The sequence below is a fragment of the Nanorana parkeri genome, unplaced genomic scaffold (assembly GCF_000935625.1).
Source record: "Nanorana parkeri isolate BGI_ZX_2015 unplaced genomic scaffold, ASM93562v1 scaffold734, whole genome shotgun sequence".
NCBI lineage: Eukaryota > Metazoa > Chordata > Amphibia > Anura > Dicroglossidae > Nanorana > Nanorana parkeri.
Window position 1 is genome coordinate 634,772 of NW_017307002.1, and position 26,661 is coordinate 661,432.

The 26,661-nt window shown below is 41.6% G+C and overlaps 1 long non-coding RNA gene across 1 annotated transcript; it reads left to right on the forward strand.

Moving 5' to 3' along the window:
- The first annotated feature begins 484 nt into the window (after positions 1 to 484).
- On the forward strand, positions 485 to 14,433 carry LOC108793290. Its single transcript, XR_001941635.1, has 3 exons — positions 485 to 495; positions 2,751 to 2,755; positions 13,756 to 14,433. It is a non-coding gene; the product is annotated as an uncharacterized LOC108793290 (long non-coding RNA).
- Positions 14,434 to 26,661: the final 12,228 nt, after the last annotated feature.

A 26,661-nucleotide genomic window follows, 5' to 3' on the forward strand; every position in this document is an offset into this window, starting at 1 on the left:
TCTGTTTATGCATGTTTCTATTTACTTCTTCTTTTTTTTTATATTTGCCTCTTCTTCTTTCTTTTATATATACTGTATACTGCTGTGGAGGACCTGTGCGAGAATGCAAAAAAATAAAAAACATGAGTACAGCAAGGGAGGGTCATTTTCATATGGCTTTGAGGGTGACCTGGAAAAAACACAAATCTTTTAAATTACATGTTTGGGGATGGCTTAACGTTGTGCATGGTGTTACAGAACCAGCATGCGTTCCAGGGACAACCTCAATGACATAATACCGTGGAAGACTATTCTTGGCTGTTGAATTATTTTTTTTTCCTTTACAATTTGCTGTGCTTACAGACAGCAGCAACAACCTAATCTACTATTATTTGATTCATAGCAGTTAAAAAAAAAAAGTTTTCTTAGGTAGGTTAGCAACAGCATGCATGTTTTTTCAAGCATTACAAGGCCTGCTTTGATCAGCTCCAAAATACTTGTATTTATTGTTTTAATGTCAGAACAGGCAGCATTGCAGATGTGCTCTATTCCTCTTCCTCCACTAATTCTGCCACAACCCTTGAAACTGTCTACATCTAGAGTTGGCGTACTTGTTTAAAAATTCAATTTCTGGCTTGTTGCAGGACTGGAAGATTCTAGGGATGTGTAGCTCTCTTTGGTTTCTCCATATAATTTCTATCTATCACCTTTACATTTAGGCATGTTGGTGCTGCCATCAAAAATATCTGTGAACTGTAGTTCTAATTTAATGGAAAGACAGGCACCTACCTGTGGCTAGTGTATGGTGGGATACATTTTCATGTAAGCGGCAGCCCCACCATCATTTGTGTCAATGTGTTTAAACGTCGGGTTCACAATATAAAGATAATGAGGATAATTGGGTGCTTGGTGACTGGCCTCTATGGCAAGAGGCACCAGAGCCCGGTGCATGCTGCAAGTCATCACTCCGTAGAATACACAGAAATGCCTCTCCACTCCTGGCTACTGAATAGAATAGTAGTGAAGCTAAAGAAGGGAAGTATGTGCAGCTGCAGAGGGCATCAGTTAAAGTATCTAAACCTAAGAACAAAAATCTAATATATTACAGATTACCAGTCCTTAAATTTGGTAGTTGCATTTAGACTTTTATTTTTAGGACAAGTACTTGATGCAATGACATGAAGGAGCTACTGGATTTAACAGGCTCTTCTGCTTTTCGGCCAGAACATCTATTATTTTTAAACTTTAACAGACCAAGCTGTCTAGAAAGAGTGGCAAACAGTGGGTTGAGACAAACCATTTAACATTGACAGGGGTGCTTACAATAGCCAGATTTTGTGCATGCATGTAAAGCCTTCAACCCAGAAGGAAAAACGTGTTGCTGTAACTGCTTAAAAAGTGTTTAAAGTGTTTAAAAGCTTTGATTTATTAGTTAAGTTCATCTAAATCTGCTAGTGCATCTAACATTACCCTCTCCACAGGTGGACAATGTTGCTGTCCACCTGTGGCTCCTTTTGCTCTTATATAGAGTGGAGCCTTCTTAAAGGTGCCCATAAATCTTACAATTATCTGCAGATTTTCTGTGGTCAGATGGAAAAAGTGCAACAGATTGGCCCAGGTGGAGATTACTCCATCCACACAGTTAAGTTTAGATGGAGGAATCTGTTGCACCTTTTCCATCTGACCACAGAAAATCTGCAGATAATTGTAAGGTGTATGGCCAGCTTAAAGGTCCCCACACACCTTACGATAATCGTATGATAATTGCGGGAAATCCCACGATCGTACGATTATCGTAAGGTGTGTGGAAGCCGTGCGACCTCTACTACTGTAAGGTCGCACGACTTTAAAATTACGAACATGTTTCAAAACCCGCCGAGCATCATACGATGTTCGGCGGGTCTGTAGCATGTTCGTAAGATAAAAGCCGCATGGGCCGGTGTGCGCAAGCGCACACTGCCCGTTCGGCATTGCGGTCATCGGAAGCCCGCCCCTCAGGGGGCGTGGCTTGTGATCATCGCAAGTACGATCTGCCTATGCAAGATAGGCAGATCGTTTGTTTTTTTAAAGTACCTTACAACCATCGCAAGACATAAGTCTTGCGATGGTTGTAAGGTGTGTGCCAAGCCTAAAGGTGGCCATACACTCTACAACCATCGCAATACTTTAGTAAGAAAGTATGTTACCAGATCACCAGGTGAAAATAAAGGGGAAACAAAACATAAAAAAAGAGAACTAATGCAGACATAGCATTCAAAGATTGGTTAGCTGTACTATATTACATTTTTGTTTTGGGGTTTATATACAGTTTAAGGCAGGGTCCCTACATACATGTTCTACAAGTAAAAAAAATACCTGTGGCTCCTGATAGAAATTCAGTATCCTTGTAACTACCTGTGGTCTGAATTGAAATCTCATACCATGTTGTCAACTTTCTAAGCTATCTTCTGTTAGCTACAAAACCCTTCATCCCTATGTAATGAAGATGAGAAGAGGTGTGTGTATTTGTAGTCCAAATCCTTCAGAGTTGTCACCCAAGGACAGGAAGTGTGTTACTGGCAGGATTAGCATTTGTAAATAAAGAAAACAATGCATGAAAAAAAAAAGAAAACTAATGCAGTCACCACATCTAAGAACTGGTAAGCTGCAAATAAGATTGCTTTTTGTTTTTGGATTTAAACATGCTTTAAGTGTACCTGTTGCTTTTTGCTTCATGAGTACAGATTAACTTCAACTCTCCAAGCATTCCAACCATCTTCATTGCAGCTAAGAAAAGGTAATGGCACAACCCTCACTGTTCCTATTAGTTTGGCCATGTGAGCATTTTGACATTGTAATGCTGGAATCCTGGGTACATTTTCCTTGATGGACCCTATCAGCATAGAGCTTTCCGTGTAGTATGGTCTCCCTGAGTTCACATACGTTTCCTCCAGACACTTTAATCTTCCAGAAAAATGTGGCCTGAAAATTGTGTGTTTGTGTGAGTGTTGTAAGGACATTTAATTATAAAATAAAATGTTTTGATAAAACTATATGAGCTGTTTTCTCTGTATTATCATATTTTGATATGGCTCAGAATTTTAGCCTATTGAGATTAAAATAACACAAGAGTTGTTGGAATAGGTTTTCCATTTTTCCACAGTCCTAAAATACATCTGGTCTGGCTCCTGCTGTGTTTAGAATGTTCATGTAAACATTTTTTACTGAATGCTATTTTTTCCTTCTGACAGATGGAAATTTCACTGATTATGATTATTAATGATTACTGAAGATTCTCAATTAAGTGGGTAATGTCACAAAAGTCTTAGTTCCTTTTCTCATAAGGTAATCAAGTTGGGACCTCCAGGGAGCTTGCTTGGTCTGTGCCCCTGCGTTGGTACCCAGCTGACTTAAACTGGAAGATAATAAATATTGGCAATAGCAGATCCACTGATTTGTGACGTGTTTGCCTGCTTCAATTTTATGAGACATTTCTGGTGTCAATTTCCAGTATGTGTATGGATGTCTTTGGCCCATTTTGACTGCTGTGAGGCAGAAAAATAGGAGTAGACCAGGGAACTCCAGAGAAGGAGGCTTAATCCTGGGAGTAAAAGACCATTTATTAAGATGACAACTCTTAGCTGAGTTGGTAAGTAAAGGCCTAGCTGGTTTACAAAAGCAAGACCTGAAGACCCAAGTCAAATCAGGCACCTCTACTGAGTTGACCATCGCTGAGTTCAACTAACATCTGACAAGATGGAAGTATCTTCTTTTGAAACAGCTGTGTTGGAGCCTTCATGTTAGTGGTTAACCTGGGCAGGACTGTTATTTGCTCTGCCTGCTACAGGCATTTCTGTGTTCCTGGTAAATGCATGCTTTTAAGGAGAAGTTAGGCTGCTGCCATCTCTTTAAGTTCAGAGTGTGCCTAAGCTCATAGTGCTGATTGCTTCTGCCAGCTACTTTTGCATATGTTCAATTAATTTAGAATTATAAATATTCATAGCTCAGAATATTGATCAGCCCAGCCAGTCACTGAAACTCAAAACTCCTATCTAACCCCTTATTAACACTAATCTGCCCTAATTATTATTTTTCTACTTTTTTATATTATTACCACTCCATGAAAGAAAACATCTATTTGTAAGTAACTTCACCATGTTTTGTACCTGAAATGTAATTTCAGAAAAATGGGCAAATTATAGAGTAAAATGTACACTTTTTATTTCCAGTGTATTGTATTAAAACAATTGTTGATGAGGTTTGCTATGTGCTTTTGTCTTTGCATAGAAAATAAAATATTTTTGGAAGACAATATTGCCTTACACATACTGTACTTTGGTATTGTAAGTAATGAGAAAGTTATTGACAATTGACACTACACTCAGGATTTAAATCTTAAAATGCATTCAAGTACCTTACCTATTAACAAAATGTAGCTTATTTGTGGTCCCTGTGTGAGTTGTAAAGTAGTCACCTCTTCAAGCTCACTCCTGTGATGGACTACAATCTCACATTTAGTTTACTAATTTGTATTGAGATTACAGTCTGTAGCCTCCTTACCCTAGCTGGGTGACTATCTTTTAAATGTAGTTATGCTAGGACTGTACCCAGTCTAGCTAATGACTAGTCTGTACTCATTTGGCTTTCCCTAAGGATTCTGTTATTGATTGCATCTGTCTGCTGCTGGGAGTAATTTTGCCACAGAACACAGCAACCAATAACTGGAATATTATGGATATGTATGTCTCTCCAGCCAATCACTTGGAGTTTCATAGCCAGTGGTGCATGCTGGTAGAGGACATAAATATCCAGGTGTGACCACGTGAGGGCCTCTTTCCCCCCTGGGCTTCTGCCTGGAGGAGGATGCGTTATGTGTGAGCTGTCTGACCAGGTTTGCATTCTGCACCTAGTCGGAGTCAGGAATAATTCTTGGGATGGAGAGCCAGGGGGAACTTCATCTGCTGGCTGTGCTGGATGAGCCAGGATGGGCTTGGACCTAGCTGGGAGTCTGGTGTCTCACCCAGTGGAGAACATGTCTACTAACCAGCTATGGTTCTCTGGCACAGTGTCACTGCATTTTTGGTTTAAAGGCCATTTGCACTGTGGAGGTGGAAAGCATTTGGTAAGTCTCGAGCTCTGTGTTATCCTAGATGTCTTCAGCCCTAACCCCTCTTCCTATTTTTGCATCCCATGGAATAAAGCATTAGAAAAATTATTTAAGTGACTGGCACCCAAATTCTTTATTGTTGCTTCCACATCCAACATACTGGCTAAGGACTCATTCCTGAGGTGAAATGTCAGCTTCTCCTGTCCCTAGAAGTCAGACACTACAAGTCTATCTCAGAAGTGAGCTTGGAGGGTTGGCTACTTTACAACACACACAGGGACCATGGAGAACAAAAGTAGTCACCCTCCAGAAGGAAGGACAGTGTCAGCACAAAGAGTGATACACAGATAAGCTACATTTTTGTTAATAGTTAAGGTACTTGACTGCATTTTTAAGATTGAACTTAAAGTTAACTGGTCAGTTGGCTTAACCATGTTTACTGGATAGCAGACACCCCCAGTTGACTATCCATTTTTGAATTGTCAGCTTCTTTGCAGATTGTCTCACTAGCCTCCAGTCCTGGCGTGTTCTAAATACACCAACATCCTAAATTGCCAAAATGTTGCCCCATCCTTCCTAATGTCTGTACCTTCTTTTTGCCTGTGAGGCCACCCAACAGATTGCTGGCTAAACATATATCATTTTTGAATGGCTACAAATTAATTAATATTTAACCAACTAGAATGTATTTTATTGTAGTCAATGAGTGTAGTCAGTTCTTCAGTGAGCTATTAATTCAGATTGGGCCATATGAGTTACTGCTCAATATCCATTTCAGTTTTCCTAAATAATAATAGTAATAATAATAACAACAATAATAATAATGATTAGCAAAAGTGTGCCTACTGTCACCATGGAGTGGGGGGCATTGTGCAAGGTGGATGGGAAGGGCAGTGAGCCAGGAACAAGATGGGTGGGAGGCAGGTGTTGTAAGCAGGGGCCAATGTAGTTTGGAAGGGATTATTGTGTCTAGGAGAGGGGCACTGTAACTAAGGAATGAGGTAAACAAGAAGTGCTGTAACCAACAAGGGGCATCAAGTTACAAGGTGGCTGCCTGTTATGTGCTGTGTAATGAGTTGCCTGTGTGCTGGGGGCAAGTTGGGCTGCAGAGAAGAGCTATGACATAGGGAAGAGGTTGGTGGGATGGAAGAGGCCTAGACTGCACAGCAAGGATTACATAACCAAATGCCTGGAAGCAAGCTGAGGAGAAGCTGGCTGTACCGGAGGAATGTTGTCAGGTAGGTTGTTTATTAATGAGAATACTCATCTAATATATAGATTATTAACCACAACCGCAAGAAGTAGCTAAGGTGTTGACAATTGAGGAGCTAGCTATCAATCAGTTGTTGAGGACAGATATTGGTCTTTAAAACGATTTACTGATGGGTGCACACAGACAGGGCATATAAGAAAATGTATCCTAGTACTGCATTTCAAAGAACTCAATCATAGTTTGTTAAAGTAGATGTAAACCCAACCACTATAATCTCGTATAAGCTTTAATAAAATAATTTAGCTTGGAAAAAGGTCTGTTTAAATGGCAGCCAGCAACATTTAAGAATCATGCCCTTTGAAAAGCATATGCAGCCTGTTATCAGTGTAGTGCTCGTGGACAGGGACAGGCTGTAAAGCAGTTGCAGGACACCAGCAGCTCTAACATGTAAAAACTCTTCCCTCCCCCACCCCCAAATTCCCAAAGAAACATGTTATTTTGCTACCTAGAGTACTGTCAGTAAGGATTTACATCTATTTTAAGAGACCATTACCTACCAGCTCTACACTAATCTGTCCCTATGTACTTAATAAAGCAGGATATAAATAAATGATGGCTTACATAGGTGCTATGCGCTACATGCAAAAAAAATGCCACACATGTTAGAACTAGATTATACAATCTCCCTCAGACTAGCCAACAGAATCAGCAAGTGCTAACCTGTTTGTATATATATACAATGGGGTCTATTCACTAAGCTGCCGTAGGCAGCCGAGTGAACGACCGACCTGAAGCGAAGTGAGCCGAATGCTGTTCGGCTATTCACTTCAGGCTGGTACGGCTGATTCCAGCCATATATCGGCTGAAATCAGCCATACATCAGGTGGCTTCGGCTGGCTTCGGGTCGGCCGAAGATGCTCAGCATGTTCGGCCGACCCGAAGTGCAGAAGGAGTTCAACTCAGCCGATCCAACATCTGGATCGGCTAAACCGAACCTCCGGCAGGCTACTCGCTGCTGTTCGGTCTATTCTCATAGAGGCCGAACAGCAGTGAGTAAGTAGCCGAATGCCGCTGAGCGGCCGAGCAGAACAGAAAAATAGTTTAAAAAGTACAAAAAAATAAATATAAAACGATTGTGCGGAGTTAGCAGTGACAGATAGCTACGCCCAACTGTTTTCTATTGGCCGGGCGGTTCTACTGCCGTCAAAAAAAAAAAATGTTCGCAATAGGAATGCATTGCTAGATTCCTATTGGCTATTTCAATTTCCAATAGCCAATAGAAAACTGACAGCAGCAGAGGATGGGTGCAATAGCTAATCACTAGAGGGGACCTGATGGAGAACTGCAGGTCCCCTCTGCTGATTGACAGCAGCAGTGGGCGGGTGCAATAGCTAGTTTGCTATTGGCTATTGCAAATTGAAAATTTTTTTTTTATTATTCTGACGGCAGCCAACGGCTCCATGTCAGAATAAAAAAAAAAAGCAGGGAAAGGTTTACTCTGCTCGATTGAGCAGAGCAAAACTTGCCTTTAGAAAGTGTTTCTCTCCTGGGCGGCCGGGAGCCGCTATCTAATAGCGGGAGACTCCCGGAGCGCCCGGGAGAGTTGGGCTGTCTGGAGATCAGTGTCCCTGGTTACCTGCTACCCAGGAATAAGGATAGGCCGCGTACATTCCATAATACAAAATGCCCACTGAAGCTCTGATTGGGCAAAGTCTGGCCAATCAGGTCAGGTGCAAGACTTTGCCCAATCAGGGCTCAGTGGAGGAGGGGCCTGAAGGAGAAAGTTCTCTATCAGGTCCCCCCATGCTGATTGACAGCAGGCGGGATGATGTCACAGCACTTGTAGTTCACTCATTATTCCTCCTGTCCATACCTCAGTATGGTCAGGGCCTGGGAGGGGGAATCTGCAGGAGCCAAAGCATTATACCTGCAATCTACTGATCATGGTTGCAGTGCTTTAACTGCTTGAAGACCAGGTGTTTAGACCCCCTTCCTGGCCAGGCCATTTTTCAGTGTTCAGCGCCGCGGTACTTTGACTGACATTTATTACGTTTTTACAGATCATCGGTTTAGTGTTATCAGCGATTGATAGCCATAGAACTATTGCTCTCATTCCGACGTTTGCGGCAATATGTAACTTTAGCGGCGTAATGGGCGCAATCATCGTTTTCGCAGGTATGCGCACCTGACGCATGTTTACATGCGTGTATGTAGGGGTGGGGACTTTTTAAAAAAATTTTTTTTTTATTCTTTTTCATGTGTAACTTTAAAAAAATTGGGGGGCAAACTTTTAATTTTTTTTCTATTTTTATGGACAATGACAGGTCCTCTTTATGGAGACATCAGGGGTCTCCAAGACCCCTAATGTCACATAGGACCCCCCTGAAGAAGCTGATGAAGCAGAGATCTGCTTCATCAGCTTCTCTCCAGCATCTGAAGCTGGAGAGTGACACGAGAATGCGGAAGTGATGTAATATACACCACTTCCGCATTCTGACAGCGGAGAGGGGACAGGAGGGAGGTCGTGAACCGACCTCCCTCTGATCCCCTGTGACAGAGGTGCGAAGGGGGGGGGCGCGCGTCACAGGACCTCATACAAGCGATCCGCCGGCTCTATAGCCGGCGAATCGCTTGTATAGTAACGGGCATCGCTGCCTGTTTTAAAATAACCAGCATTTCCCGCTCGCGCGCGCCGCGCACGGGCGGATGGATGTAACAGGACGTGTATACATGCCCAGTTACATCCAAGAAGCTCCCGGCCGGCCGTGTATACACAACGGCCAGCCGGTAGGTAGTTAATGCCTCTAATGCAAAAAAATCGCAAATGCAATTTTTTTCTTTTATGAATATGTATGCAATGATTATTTTTTTTAAAGTGGGCTTTACCTTTAAAAAGACAGATTGTGCAATTGTATTGTAACATGTGTGGCCAGTTTTATAGATTTACAAAATCTGGGGTCCCAAACCAGGCAACCCTGGAAAAGCACCCTCCCAGTGCCGAGGGCATGCAGCCTGGTATGGGAGGGAGGTGGGGGGCGAGGGACCCCTGCCAGGAAAGGGATAAAGGGTCTGGTATGGAATTTTAGGGGTGAGCCCACTTTTTTGGGCCTGGTATGACTTTAAGGGGGAACCCCACACACTTTTTTTGTTTTTTTACACGGGGTCCCTCCTCAATATTCCTACCAGACCTAAAAGGTCTGGGATGACTTTTGGGGGGAACCCCACGCTTTAAAAAAAAAAAAAAAACATTCTCCTAACATTCACCTTCCTGATGAAGCGATGACATGTACTGTAATGCGTTGAAGGTGGCATTATTGAACATTGGTTAAATCACTCATTAACATCTAGTGGTCTATACCATATGGGTTTTGTACAAATAGATGCAATTATTAGTCTTGCTCCTCAAGACTCTGGTAGTCCTCTGCCAACAATAGTGACTTGCTTTTATTAGTGTTCATGGATATTTTAATGTTTTCTATGTTAATAAAAGTTTTGTTCTCTGTTCTCTCATCCGAAAAGCCCTATCCAATTCTGTTTTGTGTATCTAATCTGAGTGAGATGAGACAAAGTTTTTTGGGAAACCTAACAATTATATTGCATTGTAAATTTAGTCTGGCCGTATAATCTTGTTCCAGGTCAATGACTCACACAGTACTGAAGACAGACACAGCCAGGAAACTAGTATTCCTTGTAGTACAAGTTTACTTTAATATAATGAAATAGATAAAAAAACCTACCAGATATCTTTCCATGTGCTGTTTCCCTTCTGAGCCTGCTATGAGCTGTTCTGTACATTATTGTATGTTACATTTAGCATGTGGTGATTCTTGCAGCCATAATGTACTCTACAAATTGGATCTGTGCCTGTTGATACAGATCTACCTACAAAATTTGCAGGAGTGAGGGCCGCAGGATGCAGCAATTGTGGAAAAAAAGTTGATACAAAAAAATATCTGAACGTGAAGGATGTAAAACCATCTTACATTGTCCACCACATTGTGCTCTGATTGCACAATCTATAACATTTACACATATCTTAAGATGTTTGGGTGTACACTAGACATGTGCACCAGCAAAAAATTTGTTTAGTTTCGTTTAAAAAAAAAAAAATATTTAGTTTAGTTTCGTTTTTCTGATCCGAAATTAAATTAGTTTCGGACGAAATTCGTTAGCGGTAGTCCTGCCGAAATTAGTTTATTAAAAAGCAAACTTTCATCGCCCATTCCTGGACTAGAACCTGCGACTTTATCAATGGCAAGCCTGTGCTTTAACCACTACTCTATAGCCTCTATACTTTAACCATAGAAGCATTTGATATATATGAATGCAATATGTAGCATTTGACAGCTGAGAATGTCAAATGGGCGGAGTGAGCCGTGACGTCATGGCTCGCTCCGCCCATCTGTTGACTTTCAAACTGAATGTCATTTTTTTGCGGCTAATTTTCGTTGGATTCGGGTGGTCGTCTGCGGCGGGACTTTTTTTATTTCGGCGGGTCGGCGGGGGTGCTGCATCCTGATCTTGACTCTGGATTACATCGATGGAGCCATTTAACAATTTTTTTTTATTAAAGGAATAGTCAAAAATTGACTGTTTGGTTTTTTTTTCCAATTAAAGGATTTTGTCAAAAGTCTGGACTTTTTACTAACTATTTGATTTAACCCTTTAGTGAATGGGTAGGGGTACAAGTACTCCTTACTCGTTCACATGGGGGGGCGGCATCTGGGTGTCCCCTTATTTAAAGGGGTACCCCAATGCAAATAAGCCCCCTTACCCGCAGACCCCCACAACCACCGGGTCAGGGTTGTGGGGAAGAGGCCCTTGTCCCCATCGGCAGGGGGAAACCCTCCCAATGCCGAGGGCATGTGGCCTGGTAAGGCGCAGGGAGGGGGGATGCTCGGTCGCCCCCCCCCACCTTTCCTGCCCTGCCGGGCCTGTGCTCGGATCAAGGGTCTGGTAGGACTGTTAGGGGGACTCCACGTTTCCCCCCCCCATTGTTTGGGGCTGGGGTTCCCCTTTAAAATTCCTACCAGACCTTAAGGGTCTGGTATGGATTTTGGGGGGAACCCCACGCACTTTTTTTAAATTTTGCTGCAAAGGAATTCGTCCAATAGCAAAATTAAAAAAAAATGACATTTAGTCATTTAGGTCAATAGGAGAATGCCAATTCAAAAGCAAAGAAAAAAAAAAAAAACATTATCCCTTCCCGGAACTAGAACCTTCAACCTTGACAATGGCAAACCTGTCCTCTAACCTCTATGCTATTGATTCTGTACTTTAACCATAGAAATGTTGTGGAAGGTAAATGTTGTAAATAGTTTTTTCCTAATGTCATTTTGCTGCAACGAAATTCGTCCACTAACGAATTTCGGGAAATCGGGAATTTCGGATTCGTTTGCATTCGTCTTAGCTTTAATTCGGGATTCGGATGCATTCGAATCTTCGAATTTCCGAATGAACCGAATCGCACATGTCTAGTGTACACCACATTCAGTGTACCTAAATAAGTTGGATGATAATGTGTGGCTGAGGTGCAAAAAGTTGGAGAATTAGCTTTAAGCAGATTGGAAAGTTGGTCACATATGTTCTAATTTGTAATACAGTTTTCTTACTATTGTCTCTAGTGTAGTGAAGTACTATATAGCAGGAAGTATAAATATATATCTATCCAAATATATGTATTTATATGCGTTGTTAAAATACAGGCAACATCAGCTCTTTTCCAGAGAGTAGCGTTTAATCCAACAAAAGGCAGATGAACAGGAATAGTCCAACAGAGTAATACAGAGTCAAATATCTAGACCTCAGATGACAAAGGGTTCCATGATGACCCACTCTATTTACCCAGCATATATCTCCAATCTATATATGCACCTCTGTGCCTCTCTTCATGACTCTGCACCCTCCTTCCTTCTCAGCCACCTTAGGCTCTCTATTCATATACAGTTTAGTGCCATTCACTAACCGTGAATGGATTCTGATTGGCTGGTCTAATTACCCCTTTGCCATGGCCATGCAGGACCCTCTCCTCCCCACAAAGGTTTATTTCTTTTCATGAAGGTGTTGAGTACATCAAGCTGTCCACTACAGCAAACATTTGGGTAAGTGAATGAAATAGCAGGCTCCAATGTATGTAAAGAGTTAGAAACGGGATTCAGGCATTTAAATGGTCATTCCATAGGGTTTGCATTGCTAAAGGCAAATTGTCTGTTCACTGTGCAAGGTGATTTGCATTGGCAAGAGACTTTTCCCTTAGGTTAGTGAATGTTGTCAAAATTTGCTATGCTATGATTACCTAATTACATGCAAGGAGATTTAGAAAAACACACAGATTGAATCCATGCTAAATTGGCTGAAAGTCTATCCATAGGTAGCACTATTACCTCAACAAAAGTCCATCACAGTGGAAAATTGTTCGGTGAACAAGCTGCCTTCAATGTAATCAATTGCCATTGCCTCAAATACCCAAATGTATCAATCAATATTAAAAATGTTCCTATAGTGCAAAGGTTCTTAGCCAGCGGTATCCATACCATGCGATAGTGACTGCTGTGGCATGTGATTGGATCTCTGAATAGATTTTCTTTTTAAATGGATTATCTGCATTATTTAACCTGAAAGAGGAGAAATTGACTGTTGTGTCAGATGACATGTGAGTAACATTGTCAATGTTAACAGCGTCAACAGTATCTCAGTTCCATGTTCTGATTGCACAGATACAACAGCAAAAATCTCACTAATTGTACCAAGTTTGTGTATGTGTGATTTGCCATGTTTATATTAATAAATATGATAAAATCTTTGTGATTTTCTTTCTGAAGTTCTGTTGCTAACTATCTATATGTAAACTGAAACCAAGCAATTTACATACTGATAGGACTGGCAATGATGATGACAGTCTGGTTTTTATGTTTAGCACAAAGGAAGAGAAACATGTAATTGTTTTAGAGAACATTCCACATTTTTTCTGAATCTTTAATATAACAACAGCCCATTTTGCGTCCATAAAAATGCATCATTTAGGCAGATTACAATAATTCATACATTGGTTTCAGTGTAACAATAAGAATTATTTTTAATATATTCATTATTTTTCCTATGAGCTCAAGTGAATACATTTATTTTTTTGTTATTATAACATTGGTTATTTAGTGTTTTTAAAGTAATTATACTGTTCATATAAGTCTTGACAAAGTATGCGTGAAAGCCCTTGAGGAAATCCTAGAAAAGTGGTTCCCAGCCTTTTCTATGGTGGCACCCCAAGCGTCAAGTATCTAGAGCCTCAACTCCTAATTTACCATTGTTGTGGGACCTTAAGAGATAAAGCTCCCAACCAAGCAGAGCTAATGGTACTGTATACATATTAATCATGGGATCCAGAGATCGGTGTTGGGACCTTATTTGGGACCCGAACTCATAGTCCACTAACATATGACCTAGAATGTTTTATGTGGAAAAAGTATATGGATTGTTTTAGTAAAAGTAAAAAAAATGTTTTTTTCTAGATTATTAATGAAAGTGGTTCTAGTGCTATTTGGCACTTCATACACTTGAGGAACCTATAAAATGTATTTATTTCTCATTTGCTGAACACCATTAGCTATATTTGAAATATATGTTACAGTGGTTTGGCACAATATATCATAGTTGCTCAGTGCTCAACAGTCTAGCCGCCAACTTAGTACAATTTTCAGCAAGAACTTTCATCCAGGTAGATGTATTGTTCATTGGCGGCTGAACTAGGTTGACCTATAATACTTCAAATGCTTTGTACACACAGAAGAACGCCTTTAAGTTGATCAGTTAAATGTGGTAGTATTTTGATTTTTTTTTTGTTTTGAACTGATACAGAGGAAAATAATCACATATTAATAACCATAGAGGACAGACAACTATAAACCGGAATAAAGAACATAACAAAAGAAATGAGGAAAAAAATTATGACAACAATGCAAAGTGCAATCTTGTGTCATTTTTATACCCAGGTTTCTGCATTTTTTCTTTACTTTTTATTTTTATTCAGTTTTTCATCTTTAGCATATAATTTCTACAGAAATTATACAGAGATACAGAAAGTATAACCTGTACCAGACATAATAGGATACCAAAAGTATAGTCTATACCTTTCAGCCCCCCCAGCCCCCCCAGCCCCCCATACAAAAGAAAATTATGAATATTAAAATTATTCCAAAGCAACTTATGAGAAAAAAATATTGAGCTGGAAATTAAAAAAAAGAAGCAAATCCATATAATACTATATTGGTTGCTTACGTTAGCTTGAAGTTGTGTTTTTTTTTTTTACATACACACACACACACACACACTCACATTTGATCAATCATCCATTGCATCACGCTCACTACTTGCCATGCCCTATAAAGAGCCTAGTGTTCACAGTTTGTCAGGGCTGACACAATGTAGTCCTTTAAGCACTGACTTTGCACTACATTGCAGATCAGTGCAACAGTTAGATAGGTAAAGCAATGTGAAACAAAATAATACATCTGTAGTTGCAGATAACTTCCTCCAATTTGTGAAGCATGTAATGGCTATAAAAATAATACATTCAAATTATATATTTGTGTAACATACTAACTGCCAGTGCTCTTTGCGTGTCTGAGGCCCTCTTTGATTAGTGTCTCACATAAGGTTGCTCTTAATTGTTCTTTCCACTCTAAAGCAAAGACAGTGAAAGATTTATATATTCATATACTTTCCTCCCAAATCTCCATGACAAGAAGGGGTTTTTTTCGTACCAGCTTCTGCCAAACAAGCTTTATACTAAAGTCGGGAAACTTGCGATCATTTTTTTTTTCATAAAATAAGGGAGTGTATTCACAGACACCTTTTATTTTATATTAATGTGACACTAAACTCAGGAGTTAAATCTTAAAAATGCATTCAAGTACCCCAACTATTAACAAAAATGTATCTTATTTGTGCATCACTCGGCTGTAGATCCTCAAATCATCTCTGAATTCATGCTGACAGTGTCCTTTCTTCTGGAGGGTGGCTACTTTTGTTCCCCATGGTCCCTGTGTGTGTTGTAAAGTAGCCACCAGCTCGCTCCCGTGATGGACTACAATCTCAATATAATAATTAAACTAAACATGAGATTGTAGTCCATCACAGGAGTGAGCTAGGAGCGGTGGCTACTTTACAACACAAGGGACCATGGGGAACAAAGAAGTCACCCTCCAGAAGGAAGGACGGTGTCAGCACCAATTCAGAGATGATTTGAGGATCTACAGCTGAGTGATACACACATTTTATTAATAGTTAAGGTACATGAATGTATTTTTAAGATTTAACTTCTGAGTTTAGTGTCACTTTAAAGGGTAGTTTAGTAAAGGTCTATCGAACTTTGTATGTGCACCAAACAAACAAAATTAAAGTGAATGTTTACCTTTTAATTCTCCTTTACCGGACAGACTTTATGAAGCTAAAATGTTTAAAAAGGGCAAAAAGAAGAACATTTAGCCAACTAGGGTATATAGAGGGGAAACCAATTCCAGCAGTTTATTAACATGTGTTGAATGGGGTAGGTGGAAAATCTCATCTTATGATAAGTAAACAGTTACCTTATCACCATGTCATCTGTCCACTGCATGGTCTGGAGACTGGGCTTAAAGACTAAACCCTCTGCATGGGTAAATATTATACATTTATGTGTTGGTGGCATGAGTTGGATTGTATGGCAGTGAATGGGTTCTTTAAAACTGAACTCTAAGCCAAAAACTAATTGCACCATTGAAATAATGTTTTGTCTGTCAAAAGATTTTTATTTCTTTCCACCCAGGCCTCAGGTGCACACATCCATGCCGGACAGAACAGCCAGCCTGCTGACCTGATTTTTCCTGCTGCGGTTAAGCAAGACAGCAAGGTCACCAGCCTGCCAGTTATTTGTGATTGGACAGTAAAAAACCAGCAACAGACAAATTATGTCATCTCTCTGTTTCTACTCCTGTTAGCATGTTCCTTTATAGCACATGTGCGTGCAGGATATCCAATATAAACAATTACAACCAGCTTAAATCAAGTCAAATTCAGGTATTTACACTAGCTGCATTTAAAATAAATGTAATTATTTTTTATAAAATACATATCTAAATTTAGTGGTGATTTATACTGTATATCTGCTTGGAGTTCAGATTTAAAGCAGGTTTACTTGTCTGGAAAAAAATGATTTAATCACCTTCAGGCTGTAGATATGGATTTAATATGTCAATAAATGGATGAAACAAACATTGTTTGTATCTACTGTAAATTCAAATAAACAAAATCTATCGTCAATCTACTTAAACCTTTGTGGATGACATGATACTGTAAGATCAAGTAATTTACACTCCTTGTAGGCCAACTCATGTGAAAGTTATTTAAAGCTGAACTCAAGGATGGTATAAAATATAAACATGCAGTGCCCCCTCTTCCCCTGCACTGCATGGGTCAAATGCTTGTGATGTCTAGAGAATGATGAATATAGTGAATTATATACTTTATTCCTCAGCCCTTTACAATTCTTTTTTCTCTCTCAGTTCTGCTAAATTTCTTTACAGTCTCTAAAATGTCAACACAGTTTATTGACATTAGGTCTGCAAACACTGGAAACATATTATAACAGAACTATAGGCCTCATTATGTAATTACTACTGATAACATGCTTCAGGGCAAATAATGGGCTGTTTGCGAATATGTACAAAGATTTAAAAAACAAAAAAGATCAAATGCAGTTGTCTTAATTGTTGACATAATGCTACAAAAACTATGGAACCAAAATGTTTTAAATGTTATGAATGTGACTCTCTTTTTGGTATACAAGTTAACAAGTTTCAATTTTCAAGACATCCAATCATGACTCAGATATAAAGGCAAACCACATTTTTGTGGTTCGAGAGTGACAGGTATTACTGGCATCTCTCAGCAAGAACTAATTGGCAGCAATGTGGTGTAACAGAGCAAACTAAATTAAGGTGGCTTAGAAAAATAAGCATGGTTTTGAACAAATTCAGAACCCGGTTTTGTAGGTTCAAAATGAAAATGACAGGTATGATAATAATTTGCAGCAAAGTCACACCTATGACCTGTAAAAAACATTGCTAACAAACATTTGTTCTTAAATTGTCCATCCAAGACTTCCTATTAATAATGAGGGGCATTAGTGACCTGAATGACTAACTGGCTTATATCTTTCTGAGTTTTTGGCAGCAAGATTAAACCTTCCGTGCTCCCGGCTGTGCCTCACACTGATATCTCATTGTTCTTTTTACACTTTCTAGATTGTAAAATAAATGAGTGACAACTCCTTGAAGTGGCAGGAGAGAAGTCCTGTGAATTCAGGTGCAAAGATCCTTGCAATGGAGATATAATAAGGGGTGGGTGGACAGACTGACCTGTTTTAGAGAACAAAAATGCAACTCTATTTTAAGTAAGACAAAGTGATATGTTCTTTATTCTAGAAATTGTGTATTTTTCTTAGCTGTATAATTTGTGCTGCAGTTGATGGTTGAAAGTCCTGATCAAGTTGGGTCAAATGAGGCAAGAGAAGGCAAGACACTGTCTGAGCTAAACATTTCAGTACACAGGATTATATTTCAGGTCTTTGCATGAAACAAGATAGCCATTGGGTTGACCTGTCAGTCTTCTCTTTGCTTAGTGACAAAATATATCCAGGCTGTTACTTGGACTATTTTACCCGAGTACATTATTTCTGTAGAGCATATTTTGTGTCATCTTACAGCACTGAATATGAACAAAACACACATGTCAAACAGAGAAAAAACAGACTAGTCTAATACCTGAGATTAAAATGACGCCTTTTCTATAGTAACCTGTCATTGTAGAAGTTATATTTTTGGAATAAAAGAAAAGCAAAAGCGGATTAGATCAGGTTATAGTTTTTTTTGCATCACAAATCCTAGTCCAAGACCACAGCTAAACACTGCTTTCCTGCCTCCCATTTGTTTCCATTTATTATCTTAAAGTGTACCTGTGCCCAGACTATGTACATGAAAGTATTTACATATTTTTAACAAGCATAAAAAGAAAAATAAGCTATCCCTGATCTCTCTAGCTGCTTAAATAGTAATTCATTCTCAAAGATCCTCAAAGATCACAAAAAAGGTTGTAAAAAGTCATGTTTTTGTCGATTTCTAACAGGTTATGCTCGGTACACATGGATCAAATCAGGACAAATTCATTCTCCTTGAACAAGGTTGATCAATAAATTGACTTTTGTCAAACGGATATGCTGGAAAATTGTTGGGGGAACAATGCTTGCAGCCATTCAGCTTCAAGTACTGTTTAGGTATTCTGACAGCGGGAAATTTGTTCATCTACACTGTAAGCATGGATGGAGGAATCCGTCCGATTATTTTTGAATAGGCTGTATAGAAAGCATCTCTCAATGTTTACCCAGCTTCAGAAACATCCGCTGTATGTTTAAATGAGGAGGCTGCTAAGAGTTTTATTAGAAATGCACCGACAGCGGTTTTTCGTTATCGAGTATGATACCGAATACCGATTCCAGCATCCCGGGGCTTATGACCCACCATCCAGCTTCCTGATTGCCTAGAAAGCCAGTGTTCTATCGAAAGAACACCAGCTTCACGAGCTAAAGTAGCCTGGCTTCCTGACCAATCAGGAAGCTGGATGGCCCATCATGACCCGTCTCCCAGCTTCCTGATTGGCAAGGAAGCTGATTTCACTTGTTGTTAGGCAGCCTGGCTTCCTGACCAATCAGGAATCGGGTCATGATGTGCCACCCGGCTTCCTGATTGGTCAGGATGCCAGGCTGCCTAGCAACAAGTGAAGCGGGCTTCCTAGCTATTCAGGAAGCCAGGGGTGGGTCATGACGTGCCGCCTGGCTTCCTGATCGGTCAGGAAGCCAGGCTGCGAATGTGAAGCCGGTGTTCTTTTGATAGAACACTGGCTTCCCAGGCAATCAGGAAGCCGGTCGGCATGTCATGAACCACCTCCCAGCTTCCTGATTAGCTAGGAAGCCGGTTTCACTTGTTGTTAGGCAGCCTGTCTTCCTGACCAATCAGAAAGCTAGGCGTCGGGTCATGATGTGCCACCCGACTTCCTGATTGGTCAGGCTGCCTAGCAGCAAGTGAAGCCAGCTTCCTAGCCAATCAGGAAGCCGGGCAGTGGGAAGCTGGTTCCATGCTCCCTCTGCTGGTCTTTTTTGTCCTAGGAGAAGCGTTTGGGAAGAGAGGGTGATAAAGTTGTTAATGGTCAGCCTATATAGATATTTAGGTAAAAAACAGTTTTAGAGCTTATAAGAAACAAAAATAGTTCAGATGTTATGTGTGTTGAGACTTTTCATACTACACAATCATTCCTTGATGTAGTCAGCCTTTCCCAACTAAAAATGGCAGGTATTATTAAAAATTAAATTTGCATTGAACTTTGCAGCCAACATGTTATTTCACTGTCAAGTCTCTCTGATATTAAGGTTCTACTCTGATATAACTAACATAATGATGCATTCATATCTGTGAATACAAATAGTTTTTGCAAATAGACATAAAGCCTAACTGGATAACTGGATGACATTTACTAAAGCACTCTGTACTACAAACAACTGGCATTCATTTTTTCCGAAAATTCTTGTTTTCACCTTTTTTTATAGTGCATAAATCAGGAAACAGGGGGAGAGCATTATTACTGTTTAACAGAAAGTGACTATACATAGGCCTTAATGGCAGGATCACTAAATCTTATTTTAAAGAAAGCTGCAGTTTAAAAAAAACTGGAAATTACTTTTGTGATTACATTAACACGTTATAGTTTATATAAGATGTTAGTGATTGGGATTATTACTATATTAATAGATAGTCAAATAATTGAAAGTAGAGTGCTGTTATCTAAAACACAAACCACATTTCAGGTTCCTGTGTGCAAAGGCAAAAAATATTAAACATGTGCACTTTGCACAAGCATTGTACTTTTTACTATCTTATGTTATCCTAAAAGTGTTTGGTGGTCTTTTCATTTGCCAAGTTTTTACCACAAGAAAACACTACAGTTAAGGAGCCACTGTCCAGAATAATTCAATTAAACACTATTCATCAAATTTACAAAAAAAATCCTGTACCACTATATTTGAGTCTGTTTTAACAGATGCCAGGATAACCTAGGAAGTCTGAAAATGGCAGTTGTCCACCTGTCCCCTTCTTATCTCCTGACACTCTGAAAGCAGCCGATGATTGATGGCCATTTCCCCAAAGACACCACATGGAATAGTATTACTATCTCTGGTGCAATGTGACCACAAATCTCACAAGAAATCTGACTTCCATGCTTCCGCTATAATTATTTTCTTAATGATGCTAGGTTTGTGGGAGGGTTACATATGTCCTTCATCTGATGGGTGACTACGGTAAAAAATGACTGCTGAAAATCTGCTTTCTTAGTTTGTCCTCCAGGCTGGACAATGAAGGAGCAGAAGTACGTTGATGAGTTCATTCCTCTGTCCTGCTGAGAACATATTTCTTTTAAAGTGACACTAAACTCAGGAATGAAATCTTAAAAATGCATTGTGGAGAAAGGGGCACCGAGACAAGCCAGGACATGTCTGCTGTACTCCCCCTCCCCTCTCATGCTGGCACCTCAAGGGACCTTTGTAAGTGTTGGTGGGAAGGCTGCATGCCCTCTTCCTCGCTGACTGGTGGACTGGAAGCTGCGCTGAGGCCTGTCTCTGTCTGTGGATTCAAAGGGATAAGGACTTAACCCTGTCTGTTCTGCTCCACTGCTGCTGTGAGGACTGCTGGGATCTGTTGTTCTACCCGTACTGGATGTACTCACATTGTGCCTTGTTAGCTGTTGGATTACCCCTTGCTGCACCTCTGACCCCTGGACTACTATCATTGTGACTCCGGACTTATTCCTTCCTTGGCCCGTTGCCAACCTTCCGTTCTGACCCTCCCTGTGGCCTGCAACCCCCCAGGACCTAACCCCGGCCTTTGTACCTTGATTTGTATACCTGAATTCCCCAATAAACACCCTGCACGCCGCATTCCGTGTGATTTGCCTCTGTGTATTCTCTCTGCGCTCCTAGTTCGTCACAACTGGTTGGCAGCGGCGGGACGAGAGCACAGGAGATGGCAGATGAGAGCCTGCACACCATGGACACAATGGGGGCCCCACAATACCACAATTGGACTGTCAGCAGTCTACAAGAGAAGGCAATGTAGTTGGGTCTCAGCTACAAGGGACTTTCTAGGGAACAGCTGGTCAGGTTGCTAGAGGAAGCCGGCCAGCAGGGAGAGCTGGGTGCTGACATTGTTCGATTACAACTCAGGGAAGAGGTGCCATGGCTCCTCGATCCTGCCAGTAAGAGCCCGTGGGTTCTCTGGTATGAGGAAGAGATGGTCATTCTGGGGGAGGACGCTACAACAGAAAGGAAACTTGCAGCAATTAAGAAGGCACAAAAAAGGCAGCAAGATTGAGAAGCTGCAAACACTCGTGCTGTTGTCCCTGTGCCTGCAGTGAGGGAGACCCCAAGGTTTTCCCGCTAAGACTTCAAGCCCTTCCAGGAAAATATGGGAGATGTGGAAGGGTTCTTCCAGGACTTTGAGCACCAGTGTGAACTGCTGGAGGTTCCACCCTCAGACTGGACTCGCTACATGGTGGGACTGCTGAATGGAGGAGCGGCTGAGGCCTACCGAATGCTGGACCCGGCAAGAGAAGGAACTATAGATGATATCCGAAGGACAGTGCTGGACTATTATGCTGTGTCACCGGATGCCTATCGTGCCCAGTTCAGGAGCTCACCTTGTCTGCATGAGAATTCATTTCAAATGTATGCACACAAAAAAACGTGTCACCGGTGGCTGGAAGGGGAGAATGCGATCTCCCCAGAACAAATTATACAAGTTATTTTAAAGGAGCAGTTCCTCTACAAATGCCCCTCTGAGATTCGACAGTGGGTGCGAGAGCGAAAATCAGCCACCCTGGATGAAGCTGCAGCCATAGCAGATGAAGCTGTAACCATCAATCCCCAATGGAAAAAAGTGCTGGTATTCCTGCTACTCCCTCCTCCCCATATATGACTCCGCACCGCAGAATGGGCCACCTACCAGTGCCTTCCTCTCGAGTGGAACCCGAGGGGAAGTATGTCTGCTTCCCCACCGTGGTCCCCCATGCCTAACTCAGGCTGACGCTGTTTTGGCTGTGGTCAGAATGGTCACTATCTGTTGCAATGCCCGACTAGGAGGAAGGACAGCATGCACCACCACCCAGAGCCGGTACAGTATGTGAATATATACCAAGCTTCTAAGAACTTGCCACCCCGACCCGAGCCCTCTGGGTCACCCTTGGATCACTTGTGCTCTGGGTGGGGATCACCCAGGCATCTTCAGGCTAGCTGCCCCAAAAACCACCACCCTCCGCAGGCTCCAACCACAGACCCTGTTCCCCACATGGAGCTGGCCCGGAAGGAAGACAGACTCCCATTGCCCCCAAGTTGTGGGGTGGCTCCCACAACGGACGCCCCTCCTGGAGTCTATGGAGTCCAACCTCTTATTCCTAGCTACACGGAGCCAAGTCAGCAGCATAGGCAGGATGTCTCCATTGATGGGAGAAAAGTAACTGGTTTCCGTGACACCGGTGCCTACTTAACTATTGCTGACCCCAGTGTTGTGAAACCTGAAGCAATTGAGAAAGGCCCCGGTTTTTCAATTGGACTAGCGGGGGGTGTCAAGAAACATATCCCCAGGGCTTTGGTTCGCCTGGACTATGGATTTGGGGAGAGACTTTGATGGATTGGAGTAATGGAAGGCCTCCCTGCTGACATTCTTCTAGGAAATGATCTGGGCGTACTTGATTGTCAATTTTTGGGGACTGTGGCACACAGCCAATCACTGGGAATAGAGCAAATGGCTGGGCAGAAGTGATGTCAGGCACATCTCTATCAAGGATTTACCCCGTTAACTATGTAATGGCTCATGTCCCTCCGTTGAAATCCCCAGTGTCTCAGAGGGCACCCCTTGCTTCTGGGCACAAGTGGAGACGTGCAGTTAGGGCTCACCAACCAAAATGTTATAGATGCGGACATCGGGGGCATATGCAGGCTAACTGTGCTAGCAGAAGTAAGGAGATGCCCACCAGAGGAGTCTCATTTTGCTGAAGATTTAATGTCGGTGGAGAAGATTATCCTAAGAGTTTTCGAAATGTATACACGAGTCAACACCCATCTCTGATCCCTTGCTGGACAGAGTTTTATTAAAACCAAATAGGTGCCCTTCAAAAGAAAGGCAGCTGAACTGACACATGTACCCATCAAGAGGCCTGTGAAGGCCCCTTGCTGGTAGATGTTAAAAAAGAGGGGGAGGGGTGTGGAGAAAGGGGCACCGAGACGGGCCAGGACATGCCTGCTGTTTCTCTCCATTGTAGCCTCCCCAGAACAAAGGACACGTGAGGGGGGGTTAGCGTAGCATGTTCGGCCAACCCGAAGTGCAGAAGGAGTTTGACTCAGCTGATCCAACATCTGGACCGGCTGAGCCGAACCTCCGGCAGGTTACCTGCTGCTGTTCGGCCTATTATCATAGAGGCTGAACAGCAATGAGTGAATAGCCGAATGCCCCCGAGCGGCATTCGGCTCGGCTATTCTGCAAGGTACCTCTGTGGTACCGAGCAGAATAGAAAAACTGTAATAAAAGTAGGAAAAAAGTGGAAACGATTGGGCGGAGCTAGCAGTGACAGCTAGCTCCTCCCAACTGTTTTCTATTGGCCGGGACCAGCTGTCATTACAATGAGAGCTTGTCGGAGTGGTGATATCAAAGCCAACTCCGCTAAGCTCTTATCGTAATGACAGATCATTACTGATCATTCTGTCATTACAATGAGAGCTTAGCAGAGCCAGCTTCCGACAAGCTCTCATGACAGTTCAGCGTCCCCTGGTCACTAGGTAACCAGGGGACGCTGAACTGTCATTACACACTGAGAACTCTGCCGGGTTCTCAGTGTACTGACAGATCAGCGTCCCTGGTTAGCTGATCTGTCTCTGCATGCAAGTGGCCGGAGCCAGCAGTGAGATGACGGCTGGCTCCGCCCAGCTGTCAGTTTCACCTCAGCTCAGTCGAGCCGAAGCATATGCCTTCAGCTCGACTGAGCCGCTCGGCCAACTTCGGGAGCTGTACGGGCTATAGTGAATAGCCCGTACAGGAGTCCTTTGGTTCTACTGAACCGAAGGGGTTCTGGCGCCAAAACTAGCCGAAGGATCAGCTGAAGCTACGGCTAGATCCTTCGGCAGCTTTGTGAATAGACCCCTAAGACTTTTAAACATCAAAAAGCAGCATCCATTGCATGTGATTTAATCAGCATTTGAAATAGCTTAAAATCCTTTTGATTTTACTATCAACCATTTTGGCCGGAGCTCTGACAGCTCTGAGCTTCGGCCAAAAGGAAGGATTAGTAAGGTCTGCACCAGACCTTACTAATCAACCACTGGATCACCAGGGATCGTGCAGGTGATGTTTTTTTTAAATTTTATCTGTGGGGGAGGGGAAAATGAGGGGGGATGTATTATTCTGCATGTTTTATTTTATCTGCGGGGGACAAGAGAGTGGGGCAAGGTAGAAATGAGGGGAGGTGTACTATTCTGTGTGTTTTTTATTTTATCTGCGGGGGATGAGGGTGGAGGGGATTTCTGCATCAGGAATTTGCATTTTCCTGCAGCAGGAACCCCTAATCTGGTGTATACAAGCGGCAGCTGTCACCCGTTCAAGATAATGATCAGGTGACAGCCACCTCATGTATACACCTGCACACCGCATGTAATGATATGTGATATGATTGCATGCGGTTAGGAATCAATCACTAACCCTGGATGCATGATCGATGCAACCAAGGGTAGTGATTGTTTTCTACCTCCATGTAATCATATGATATATAATAATATAAGCCGTAGCTCAAGTAATGTGTCACATGACTAGCAATGTGTTGTTCAGTGGCATTTTTTTGGATGGGGGCCCCATACAAAATGGGGCCCTGTGGTTTCTAGTTATGCCCCTGGATCTACAGACGAGTGATACACAAATAAGATACATTTTTGTTAACAGTTAAGTTACTTGAATGCATTTTTAAGATTTTATTCATGAGTTCAGTGTCAATTTAAGTATAAGCATAACCCTGATTGGCTGAGAGCGGTGCCTCTCCCTTTCCCAGTGTGAGTGTTGTTGTGAAAGGGATATTGGAAGGCTGGTATCATAATATATTAAGTACATATGCTGGCTGTACCAAAAATAAATTTAATGTTATATTTTATTGACAACATATTTTGATTAAATTATGTTTTAATAGTTTTCTGTAGTATGGCTTCACTATTTTATTACATTGTGATTCCATGTTTTATTTCACTTAGGGTGAATTGAGCTCTACCATCAACAAGATGGGGTGGCATAACAGTAGCTTACAAGGGTATGCCATGAAACTTAAAAATTGCCCTGTGTGCAACAGCATACTTTTTCTTAGGTATTTTGTTAGTAAATACTATTGTTAGCAAACTGAAATGATAAAATTGCATATCTTTTGTCCATCAAACAGAGAATCTGGGTTATAAATTGGATTTTAAAGAAACTTGAGGTCTTAAGTTTAGGATTAAGCCATATGGGCTTTTAAACTTAGGCGTAGGGCACACTAGACCTTTTTTTCTATCCTTCCTGTCCCATCTTGTTTCAACACTATAATAATAACAATTAAAAGTAGACGTATGCATGACTGTTGGCATGCAATGAGGGCATTACTATGTAATAACTAATTTTTTTCTCTTGTTTTGAAAAAAATGAAGACATTTTTAAAATTCAAACAAGCAACTACCTTAAAGTGATATTAAACCTTCAGGTTTTTTTTATTTTTATTAATGGGAGGCCAACAGAATCCTGCATTCTTTTTGTTTAAAAATGTTAAATTCCTCGTTCTCTAGTTGGTCCCAGCATCGCTCTCCCTCCCGTCCCCCTGTGCGGGTGCCTCCATCAGCTAGTCGGCTGCTGTAGAGTCACCCGTGCGTTGCAGGTTCCCGGCCGTGCCCACAAGTACCTGTGTCCATCCATAGACACACACAGCTTGTGGCAAGCTACGCCACTCACTCACATAGTCACACTTTGACTGATGGCAGAAGGAGCATATGGCTCCTCTGCCCTCAGTATCCTCCTCCGCAAACCAGACGTTTTGGGAACTGAAGAAAGCTTCATGGTGGCAGTCAGGTAAGTGTGGGGAGACTAGGGACAGAAAAAGGTACTTGGCATTTTTTTACCCTAATGCAGAGAATGCATTAAGGTAAAAAACGCCCAGCCTTTAGTGCTTTTTTAAGCAAATAGAAAATGATGGCTTTCCTTCACAGCTGTTATATTGACTTTCCCCCGTCACATAAAAACAAGACAGA